The sequence below is a fragment of the Lontra canadensis genome, unplaced genomic scaffold (genome assembly GCF_010015895.1).
Source record: "Lontra canadensis isolate GAN:19392208 unplaced genomic scaffold, GSC_riverotter_1.0 scaffold755, whole genome shotgun sequence".
NCBI classification, from domain to species: Eukaryota; Metazoa; Chordata; class Mammalia; order Carnivora; family Mustelidae; genus Lontra; species Lontra canadensis.
Window position 1 is genome coordinate 1 of NW_022631739.1, and position 12,019 is coordinate 12,019.

General features: G+C 36.8%; 1 long non-coding RNA gene across 1 annotated transcript; it reads left to right on the forward strand.

The window, feature by feature from the left end:
- Positions 1-2,586: 2,586 nt before the first annotated feature.
- LOC116863247 lies at positions 2,587-8,396 on the forward strand. The gene is made up of 2 exons (XR_004381787.1): positions 2,587-3,311; positions 8,047-8,396. It is a non-coding gene; the product is annotated as an uncharacterized LOC116863247 (long non-coding RNA).
- The last annotated feature ends 3,623 nt before the right edge of the window (positions 8,397-12,019 follow it).

Consider the following 12,019-nt stretch of genomic DNA (forward strand, 5'->3'; position numbering starts at 1 on the left):
GATTTTGTACAGATTATTCAACCAGAAGACTAAGACTGTGATTGATGGTGTTTCTATGTTTGCCATAGTTTCCTATTCTTTTGAACAAAAACCTTGTGTTAGTTTTATCTCTAGGGACTTAAAGGCTTCAGCTTTATGTATTTATTTTTAAGCTTCATAGAGATAGTTTCCATAGCTCGTAAATTTGTATCTTCCCATAACTCTTGCACATTACTCAGTTAATACTTCTATATGGCATTTACATGGTTTCCCCTCTCATTTTTTATAGGTCTTGATTGTTCTCTTTTCTGCCAAATCACTGTCTTCCCAAAACAGTGCAAAGCGCAAGAAAGTGGAACATACTGAAGGAAGATCAACATGCCTGGCACACTAGCATTTTAGAACAGCAGAATGAAGTAAGTTGTTGGTGTGGTAATCCTGTGAGGATCATTTTAGCTATGAGTTTATTTGTTGTAGGTTTGTATGGGGTGAAGCATGATGGTCTAACACGCAGGGGTGTGCATGGTGAGATCTGAGGATAACCAGTAACCTGTATTACCAACTGGGTTCACTGAAGCAATTCAAAGATATTACAGTTTGCCTATCAGTTGTGTCCAAGTAATTGAGTTTCACCTTGTCTCTTTATCTTCACTGTGTAAATGTTTTGCCACTCTTAGAGGCCTAAACTGTAGAAGCCCAAAACATAAAGAGGGTTTTTTTTCTTTTTGTTGAAAGGGTGGATCTTTCTCACCTCTTGTGAAAGAATATCTGCAGATTTAGTGTTAAAGGAAGCCCAGTCCATGAAGTTGCATTATAGTTGTGAAGCATGTGAAAATGAAGTTCATTTTTTAAGGAATGGGGAAAAGTAAAGATATAAAGTGAGGGGATTGACTAGGTGCTCTCTAAGGGCCCTTTATTATAATATTCATACATCTGTGGCATCTTGTTTGGCTCTTTTGGAAATCATTGTAAACAGTTGAAGCAGAATATTGAAAGGTTCACATTCTGTATTTAAATCTTCTGCCACTCATCAGGTGTATGGTCTTTGTCAATTTAGAGTTTTTGGTTAGACTTGTAGGTGACAGTAAATGAAATCATGTATGTAAAGTGTTTAGTGCAGTTTGGTCCATGATAAGTTAAAAGTAAACTAAGAAGTTTTATAAGTTGATATGACATAATACAGGTGGCCACAAATACCATCTAATGGTAGGCAGAGTTGGCATGTTTTGGTTCTATGTAAGAAATTTGTAAGGTATAAGTTTATAAATAAAAAACATTTAAGTTAGTGGTGGTTCTTATAATTATTACTATTAGTAATATAAGTAGTATTAGTACTAATAGTATATTTTAATTATTAATGTACTTTTTGGTTTTCTTTTCTTGTTTCCTTTTTGTGATGCTTCACATATGCCGTTTGTGCCCCTTACTGTATCTTGTCTTTACTTCTTACCCTTTTCCTCTGAATGTCTGCCTTTGCTTATCTTTTTCACTCCTAAGTGTGTATTTCTTTGCTTGTCTCTTTCATTCTTGAATCTCTTTGGTTGTCTTTATCTAAAATGTGTCTCAGCCATCCCATGATTCTCTTGCTGGTTTCTTCTCTGTGTATCTTTGTCTCATTCTGGTTTTTGTTCCTAAGAGTGGTCTGTGTCTTGTCTTAGAGGTCTCTCTCTAGTTTTGTTTCGTTTTGTTTTTTCAATTTGTTTCTGATTCTCTTTGCTCTCTTAGATCTGGCTCTTCTTTCTATGTTCTTCCCTTTTGGTCTGTGTTGCATGCTTGTGTCCTTTTTGTTCATTACTTGTCCTGCCTATACCTGTCTTTTACTGTTGTGAACTCTGATTGTTGGTCTTCCCTTCCCCTTGTTGTTGTTGGTTTGACATTTCACCTTTTTCTCATTCTGGCTTTCCTCCTGCTTTTTCTACTATTATCTCACATTTCTCTTTTCTGTATATTTTTTCTATCTCTGTTGGGCCATTTTCTCTTTCTTTCTTGCTGTCTAAATGTCTCTTTGTTCTTTGTGATTTTCCATTTCAGCATTCATCTTTGTTCTTTGTGATTTTCCATTTCAACATTCATCTCTGTTCTCTTGTTTCTTCTCTGATTTCCCTCTTCTGCTTACCTTTGAGTGTTATCAGCCTCTTTATATGTCTGTGTTCCCCCCTCTTTGACTTTATGCCATCCTCTCTCCTTGCATATTTTGTGCATCTGTGTGGTCATGTGTGTGTGTTTGTGACAAAGGGGTTTCCTAACCCCTTCCCAATAGGTACAGAGTGCAGCTATCAAAATAAGCATTGCAGAGCTGTTCATTATGCCAGGACACCCTGTGAGATGGATGATCCAAGACCTATGATGGACAGAAGGTGGAAGGCCTATAATGGATAGAAGGCCCAAAGTAAAAAAACAAATGGTTTGAGACTTGAAACCTGAAGACAGACATGGAAAAACCTGCGTTCCAAGATAGATGGAATCCTCAGGCTTGAGGCCATCAAAGCCCTGACAGCTATGATGTAAAAAGGCGGCTTTTGTTGGATAGAACACCTGACTGAGTTGGATGGAAAGTTCAAGTCTTGAGTTAGATAGAAGTCCAAAGACCCAGAGTGGGAGAGTGTGGGGACCCATGGAAGACCTGAGACCTAAGACACAAGGTCTAAGACTTCAGATAAAAACCTAAGATCCAAGGATGGAAAGCCCTAGACACACATAAAGACCTGGGATTCCTGCTTATCTAGATGGACAGAAGGCCAAAGAGAGAACCATGTCTCAAGACTAAATTAGGTGGGAAGCTAGAAGCCTATGACACAGAATTTGGGAAGGATAGAAGCCCCAAGACCAAAGGATATCTAAAGATGAGAACACTAAACCCCATCTTTTTTTCTATTGCTATCCTGTCTACCCTTGGACATTTTTAGTTCTCCCTTTCCAGTTCTTATGCTTTTATTTAAGTTCACTTCTTTTGAGGAGCCCTTTTTGATGTTGTTGTTACCTTAAGATTACCTTTAGATTGGCAATATTATGCTCGGGCCAGTCTTAAGCCAGTTTTTATCACAGTTTTGAGCTATTAAGTGTTTATTTTTTAAATTTCCATTTCTCTTCACCTCCACTCCTTGAGAGATGCATTATAGGCAACATTGTATTTCGGTCCTCCCTTTTCCTTAGAAGCTCTAGCCTGATGAGCAAAGGCAAGCATCAGGCTGTTGGGGGAAAACGTCCCAGACTATCTAGAGGAAATGTGAAGAGATGTTCCAGGCCAATGAGAAGAATTAGACAAGAAATACACAGATGTGCCATACTGTTGAGAAGCACCAACCTGCAACACCTTTCTTCTTTGAGCTTGGGTGAGCAGGATTCTTGGGGTTTGGGATTCCTAGTAATGGTTACAAAATGAATGACTGGGTCTGATATGGAGTGAGGCCCCAAGGAGACACTTTGAACCCCCTGCTTATAGTAGTGGCCCAATATTTTGGTAGATTGTGCCAACACTGCTCCTGGATTTAATACCCACTTCTAAGCTTAAAGGTGAGAGAACTTGGAAATATTTAGCAGGTTTAATCCTACCTTGATTCCCCCCCCTTACCATAATTTAAATAACTGAGAATATATGTGAAAGCACTGTAAAGCACAGAAAAAAGAAGGCATTCTCATTAATAGTATATTGGCAGTCATGCACAGCTAACATTTAAAGTGCTCTGTCAGTTGTTAAGCATTATGTAAATCAGGAGTTATCACACTGCACATAAAGGGTCAGATGGTAAATACTTAAGGTTTCATGGACCATATGGTCTCTGACACATGTTTTTCTTTTACAACTCTTTAAAAAGGAAAAACTATTCTTAGCTTGTGAACCAAGTAGATTTGGTCTGGTGGGCCATAGTTTTTATCACCCCAGTGTAAGTACCGGGGACTATATGCTGAATAATAAAATCATTTCTGTGATTCGGTCCCTGTGCACTCAGGATGCAATATTTATTCATGATTACATCCAGGTGACTTGAAGAAAAATACATGAATGTGATTTATAAACTATAAAACATTTAAAGATTAAAGAGTTTCAGAGTTGATGGATGAATATTGATTACATAGTATCTACATTCTACTGTACTAGACACTATAGATACAAAGATTAAAAGAAGCCTGAATAAAGTACTTTGTTAGTAGTATGTAATACCATGCAGATATTAGGAATTGTTTGATAAATGAATAACTCCTATATTTGTGGCTATTGTGTTTCTGCTACTCTGGTAATTTTAAGCAAAAATACAGTATTCCAGGTGGCAGAGAAGCAAATGCATGGAAACTGCTTTGAAACCATAAAATATACTGCAAACACAGGGTATTAAACTGTTGTGAGCACTTTACCATACCATTTTCAAAGAGAAAAGAAGTGTTCTCATCATGGAATTAGAAGTTTCAGATTGTGAGGTGCATATTAAAGTGCCTTATAAACTAAAGCATTATATAAATACCAGTGGGTTACATGTTTATGAGTGGATGAATATTAATTGCCTTTTATGGGCCAGTACTGTTTGGGTACTGTGAAATCTAAGATAATGCTCTCATGTAATAAGAAAGAGGTTTATGTCCTAGACTATTTAGATGTAAGGAATTAGATATTGCTTGTTTTAATCAAGACTTTACTGGTCATGTCAAATTAAATAATCACCAGTATATTTTCCCAGGTGAAAGGAAAATGTAATGATTGAGATTGCCTTTGCACTTTTTAAAGTGCTATATAAATCCAAGACATTAGCTGTTTCTGTGTAAATAAAACTTTCTATGAGATAGGCATTTTCTCTACAATATTCTCATTGTGTGCTTGACTGTGATGAAGGTTGTATAAATAGCTATACAAACTGAGGGCTTAAATACTTGTTGAATGAATGAATATCATCAGATGCTTACTAGGTAAAAATATTACAGGCAGTAAAGAGATACACAGACTTATCATTTCATTGTCCTTGCAGGTGAGCATACGGCAATACATATGTAGTATTTTAGGAACTCTAAAGCACCATATAAGTGTAACTACTTATTTTCTAATTTGGTGCTGAGTACTAGGATTATAAAATTATATCACAGTCATCATTATACTATGAAGAAAGTTGAAAAATTTTTGAGGAAAAATTGTTAACTATTCAACACAATATAATATACAAAGGATTAAATATCTGATAAATGAAAAACTGGGTAATAATTGTCTATTATGTGCCACTCACCTTGCTTGTCATTGGAGATGTGAAGATAAATCATCTTTATTGTGTCCTGGGTAGCAGCAGATAACATAAATCAATTTATAAGTTTTGTACTGCCATACATATAAAAACAATATCTGCTGTGTGAACATTGATTATTTTCTTTTATCCCCAGAGATAACAAGTGGGGATATAAAAGTTCATTATCAGAGATCTGTTCAAATTTACACAGCCTACTGTTCTATATAGATAAAAGGAAATAACTTGGTTTAATGAATGATTACTGGTTACTTTCTGTGAGGCTCTGAACTGTGCATCCCCTAGGATATGAAAATGATTTTATTCTTATGGGGTGTTCATTGGAGGAAATAAGGAAGTAGGTGGGAGATCCAGACTAGAAGTTACTTAAGCACTGCAAAGCTTATTTAATAAAAACATGGGGAAAATAGAATTGTGCCAGGAAGTAGGCTAAATACTGACCTCTGTGGAAAGATAAAATCTGAATCAGAGGTGTACTTGCTCCCTGGCCTGGCTGAAGAGATGGAAAATATTTTTAAGAAGCAAGGTGTTAACAGTTCTCTATCAGTCTTTAAAATGCTGAATGCTGAATGCGGAGATGAATTCAATCTATCCTGGCCTGGCTTGAGTCATTAAAGGAGTAAAAAATAAATGGCTCAGGAGTAAAATCAAATGGCCTTGCTTTTAGATTCATTTGATAAATAGAGCATCTTTCATGTGGAATAATATATCATTGTAGGTCTTAAGAGAAGTGAAATGGGCCAAGTCTAAAGTCTAAAGGGCATTAGAATACCTATTGATGAAGATAAGAAAATACTGAGTTTTGAGCAAATATTTGAGTGCCTGTTTTCTGGAACATATTATGCTAGATAAATTAGTTGAGTGGGTCTCCCAGAAAATGCACATTGACATGCCTTAGATATGAAAAAAATAGAAAAATAAGACATGGTTCTCTTAATATTAAATGAAGAATTATTCCTAGTTCTAGAACGTCCCAGTATCACTTGCTCATTGAATTAGTTTAAATCCAGAAGGCTGATACAAGGGTGCTTAGGGCTTGTCTTTTAATTCATTACTTTCATATCTGTTTTTATTATAGATGAATGATTTAAGATGAGAATTGAGATGAAATTACTGGTTTTAAAAATATTTGCTCACTGACCTGGCTTAGAGTCAGGAAGCAATAGATTTTTTCCTACATTTTCTATATTTTGTGCAAAAATTTATTTACCCAGAATAAAGTATGTTCTCAAATGCTGAGAATTAAGAAATTAAAAAGTCCTAGGCCAAAATGTAATTTAATCTCACTAGTCTATGGTGGAAACACAAGAGCAAATTTAATGAGACTGCAGTTCTTTAATTACTTGAAAAATATTATTGAGCAGCTGTGATATTAAGACACTGAGAACAAATGGCCACCTTCTCTTTGGCATGTTTTGTAGAGTGGGAATAAGAGGGGACTTTGTATCCATTCATACTAACACTGAAAGTGATGTTAAATTGGAGCAGATCTGATATAAAATGCATTTAGTTTATCTTGGGGATGCAGTAAAACAAAACAAAACAAAAATTGGAATGAAATTCTTCCTTAAATGGAAGTGTCTTTTTCAAGGTATTCTGTTAATTGCTAGACAGAATACGAAAAAGATCATGACTGAAAGAAACTTGATTTTTTTATTACCTTGGAGACTAGAATATAAGAAGTTACTGTTCATTCATTTATTCATTCTACAAGTGTATTTGAGTGCCTGTTATATATAAGGTTTTTTGTGTTTCCAGTTCTCCCCAGAGACATGAAAAAAATGAATGTTTTCTTAGAGGACTTTTAAAACTTTCCTTTCGGACTGTTTTCTGGTTAGGGGCATGGCTAGACCCTTAATAATGTGGGTTTTAATTCTTGTTCTGTACTTCTACCATTCTGGCCACTACAATAAGCAGGGTTTTCTATTGAGCTAGTTCATTAAGTGGGAGGAAGTTCCCTTATAGTAGACACTTTATTTTCCCTGGCCCACATTTCAGGAGAAATGGCTGTGACCACTGCTAGGCAGAAGGAGGGATGAAAAACAACTAATTCCCAAACCCCAGTCTCATTGATACCAGCCTTGGGGAAACACTCATACTCAGGCCACAGTAGGTTTTGAAATGCATTTATCAATTTTACCTGCTTTCTGATAGATATACTCTACCTAAATAGATCTCTTTGAAGAACAATCTTCAGATGGTATATAACATAATGGGAGAGACATGATTTTTCTTTTGCAACAGGTTTGCAACTTAACCTTTAGAAATCTCACCATCAAAACATGTTGAAGAAAGGATCTCTTATAGTGGAATTATGTCAGTGAATAAAAGTAGCTTAATTTTAGCATGTTTTAATTCTAAAAATAATAGAAATTGGAAGTAATTGGCAAAAACTGGAGGTAAATGATTAAAAAAAAAATCCTCATTCTAGTGCCCAACTGGGCTTTGACCTTTTCTATCTTTAAATCACTCACAAGAGGGTGGGATTAGGAGGAAGAGTGAAAGAGAAGGTCAAAGCATTTTGAAGGGCAGCCTGCTTGTGTTTTGGATTGGTTTTAAGAACATTACCTCCAAGTCTAACTAGGGGATTGCTTTTTTTTAGTTTAATTCAATTCCAATAACTGATCATTGTTGAAATGAGGACACAGTTTGTTACCACTCACTTCTATAAGTTTTTGAGAAACAATTTTGGACTATATATTTATCAACTAAATTCTAACATTTGGCTTTTAATATGTGGTGCCAGCTGGATTCTGTAATGCTCCTATTTTCAGGTTGGGGTCGGGGATTACATTATTGGAAATTGGAAAGGAGAAAGTAACTAAAAGCCTTCCTTTCACAGTTTCTGGCATCCTAAGACTACTACTGATAAGAATAAGAACATGCCGTCATCTGATTTTTATGGCATAAATGAAATTGTGAACAAAGCCGTCTTTAAAGAAATAGCCTCATCTCTACCTTTCTACCAAAAAGGGAATCTATGCCAAATATTCTGATAAATGGGAAGATACACTTGGACTTGTGAACTAATGTGAAATGCAGTATCTTTGAATTTTGAGTGTTTTGAAGATTGAAAAACCTTGCTCATCATGGGTGACCACAAAAACAATGTAAAGCCATCTACATGTCACAGCTGAGAGAAATTGGGGAATGTTGTCTAATGTCAAATAAAATGTACTGTTTTGAAAGCTTTGTATTTTGATGTGACAAGTTCTACCTCAGTATTCTTAGGTACACTAGTAATTTCTCTCTCTCTCTCTCTCTCTCTCTTTTAAATTACCTTAATCATCCACCATGGATAAATGGTTTGAGGTCTCATTTCTTTATTCTTCAGTGATTTTGGCCAGGGATACTGAGAAGTACAAACCCAGCAGAAAAAAGTGAGAAGCAGTGTGCCTGGGTAGCTCAGTCATTAAGCGTCTGCCTTTGGCTCAGGCCATGATCCCGGGGTCCTGGGATTGAGCTCCACACTGGGCTCCCTTCTTGGTGGGAAGCTTGCTTCTCCCTCTCCCATTCCCCCTACTTGTGTCCCCTCTCTCGCCCTGTCGCTCTCTGTCAAGCGAATAAATAAAATCTAAAAAAAAAAAAAAAAAAAGCAAAAAACTATTGAGGTATGGGGGTGGTGTAGGAGTAAGGCATAACAAAACTTTTTTGTAAGGACGTGGGAAGTAGGATGTATTCAGGCAGGAAGTCACATTATATAATTAAAGAATCCTGACTGGGTGAATGGATCTTTGGTAATCCTAGAATTCTGAATGGCTAAGTACCCAAATATAGATTGGTGACTCCTTGTAGTGCTTATAGGTAAGAGTTTATACTCCTTTTTGACAAACTGACAAAATATTGTCTTTGAAGATAAAGTCTTTTTAAGTCGTCATGGCCTAAGTGACTTCAGTACATGTATTTATGACAGATACCTGGAGAACTCATAACCGTGTTATAAATGAATAGGGTGTCAGGTGGTAAAATTGACTCTTATCATGATGTGTTGCTTCTGAAAGGGAATGGACCTAGTTAACCCTTGCTGTTTATTTTCATTTCCCTGCTAGGCTAGGTGTGTGGGACAGGGATACGTTGGTGGGAGAAAAGTGGGGAGATTAGAAAGAGTTCTTGCTGAGGTAATTTTTGGCTATCTAATGAGGGTCTGACTCCATTGACAGCCTTGATTGCCTCGTGGGCTGACTTAACAGTCTGCTTGTGATTTTGCTCTGCTTACTCCTGGGTTTGTGATACCATTGCTGCTCAAAAATCTCAGTTTCAGTCCTCTGATGGAGAGGAAGTGAGAAGCACCAAGTCTTCTGCTTAATGAGGAAAGGTCGGATGTGACAGTTTCAAAGGGGCAGCAGGAATATTTAGAAAGTGTCAAAGCAGATAATAGTATTTTCCAGCTTTTGTATTTTCTGTGGGATAAGGATGGGGCGATCACTGTGTGTTCCTAGTCATATTTTGTTCTAGGCCAAAGCCACACCTACAGATTAATTTGTGCCTCCTGTTGGTTTACTCTTTTACCCTTGTTATGAGAAGTTTTCCATATGTATTTCTGGGATTATTTCTTCAGGTAATGTTACTGGGACTAGTAGACATTGCCAACCTTCTACCATTTTAAATTGAAAATTTTGTAATTTAAGTTGGGTCTAAAATTGAGCCAGCCATTCTGTTCACAGTGATTAGGCATACAAACTGCTAGTTATAGGTGCAACTTAACAAAAAAATGAAGAGGGCCAGGAATACAAATTGAAGGATCTTGACCATGCTTAGGAATTATGCCAAATGATGGAGCATCATGATAATTATATGGTAAATGGGGAAACCTGTGGACAGGTCTCATACCTTTAAACTCTTAACTATATTGCTTCCCTTGACTTGATAAAGGTGATTTAAAAAAAAAAAAAGAATATGAGTATAGTTGACCCACAATGTTACATTAGTTTCAGGTGTACAACATAGTGATCAACTTCTCTACATACACTCAACGCAAGTGTAGCTAACATCTATCACCATACAATGCTATAACAATACTATTTAATTCCCTACTCCTCTGATTTACTTATTCCATAATGAAGCCTGTATCTCCCAATTACTTTAACCTATTTTTCCCATCCTTGTACCCTCCTACCCTATGGCCACCATCAGTTCGTTCTCTATAGGTCTGGTTCCACTTTTTGTTTATTCATTTTTTTTTTAAATTCTACATGACTGAATTCATATGGTATTTGTTTTTCTCAGTTTATTTCACTTGCATAATACCCTCAGTCCATAAATAGCAAGATATCGTTTTTATTGCTGCACAATATTCCATTGTATACATGTACCACATCTTCCTTACCAATTTTCTATTGATGCGTACTTAGGTATGCATTACCTTTATCTTGGATAAAGGTAATTTAAAAAATAAATTAAATTCAATTTAATTAACATACACTGTATGACTAGTTTCAGAGGTAGAATTTAGTGATTCATCAGTTGCATACAACACCCAGTGCTCATTACATCACATGCTCTCCTTAATGCCCATCACCCAATTACCCCATCCCCCCACCAGCAACCTCCCCTCCAGCAACCCTCAGTTTGTTTCCTATAGTCTCTTATGATATGCCTCCCTCTCTGTTTTCTTTTTTTTTATTTATTTATTTGATAGATGACAAATAGGCAGAGAGAGAGGGGGGGAAGAAGTCTCCCCGCCAAGCAGATGGCTCGATCCCAGGACCCTGAGATCATGACCTGAGCCCAAGGCAGAGACTTAACCCACTGAGCCACTCAGGTGTTTTTTTTTTTTTTTTAAAGATTTTATTTCAGAGAGAGTGAGTGAGCGAGAGAGAAAACGAGAGGGGAGAGGGTCAGAGGGAGACACAGACTCCCCACTGAGCAAGGAGCCCTAAATGGGACTTGCTCCCAGGACTCTGGGATTGTGACCTGAGCCGAAGGCAGTTGCTCAAACAACTGAGCCACCCAGGTGTTCTCCCTCTTGTTTTCATCTAATTTTTTCATCCTTTCCCCTGTGTTCATCTGTTTTCTTTCTTAAATTACACATACGAGTGAAACTATAGAACTTTCTCTGATTGACTTATTTCACTGAGCATACTATTTTCCAGTTCCATCCACATCATTGTAAATGGCAAGATTTCATTCTTTTTGGTGGCTGAGTAATAGTCCATTTGTGTGTGTGTGTGTACATATATACATATATGTGTATATAATCCATCTGCCAATGGATGTCTGGGCTTTTTCCATATTTTGGCTATTGTGGACAATGCTGCTATAAACATTGGGGTGAATGGGCCCCTTTGACTCACTGTGTCCTTTGGATAAATACCTAGTAGTACAATTCCTGGGTCATAGGGGAGTTCTATTTTTAACATTTTGAGGAAAGTCCATATTGCTATCCAGTGTGGCAGCACCAGTTTGCATTCCCACCAATAGTGTAAGAGGGTTCCCCTTTCTCTACCCTCGCCAACATCTGTTTTTTTTCTTGAGCTTTTCATTTTAGCTATGCTGACCAGTGTGAGGTGGTATCTTATGGTGGTTTTGATTTGTTTTTCCCTGATGATGAGTGATGTTGAACATTTTTTCATGTGTCTCTTGGCCCTTTGTATGAAGAGGAATGTTAGAGGTAGGATGGTTTTTGAGGCTTCACTTTTTAATAGACAAGAACCAATTAACTCTATCTCCCCAGACCTAGAGTAAATTCCATCCCCTTTTTCTTTCAGAATTTTTTTTTTTTAACAGTCAATGATTCTGAAAACATCCCTGGAATGCCATCTATGTTTTTAGAATAGAGGAAGAGATGTGGAATCCATTTACTTTGGTGAGCTACT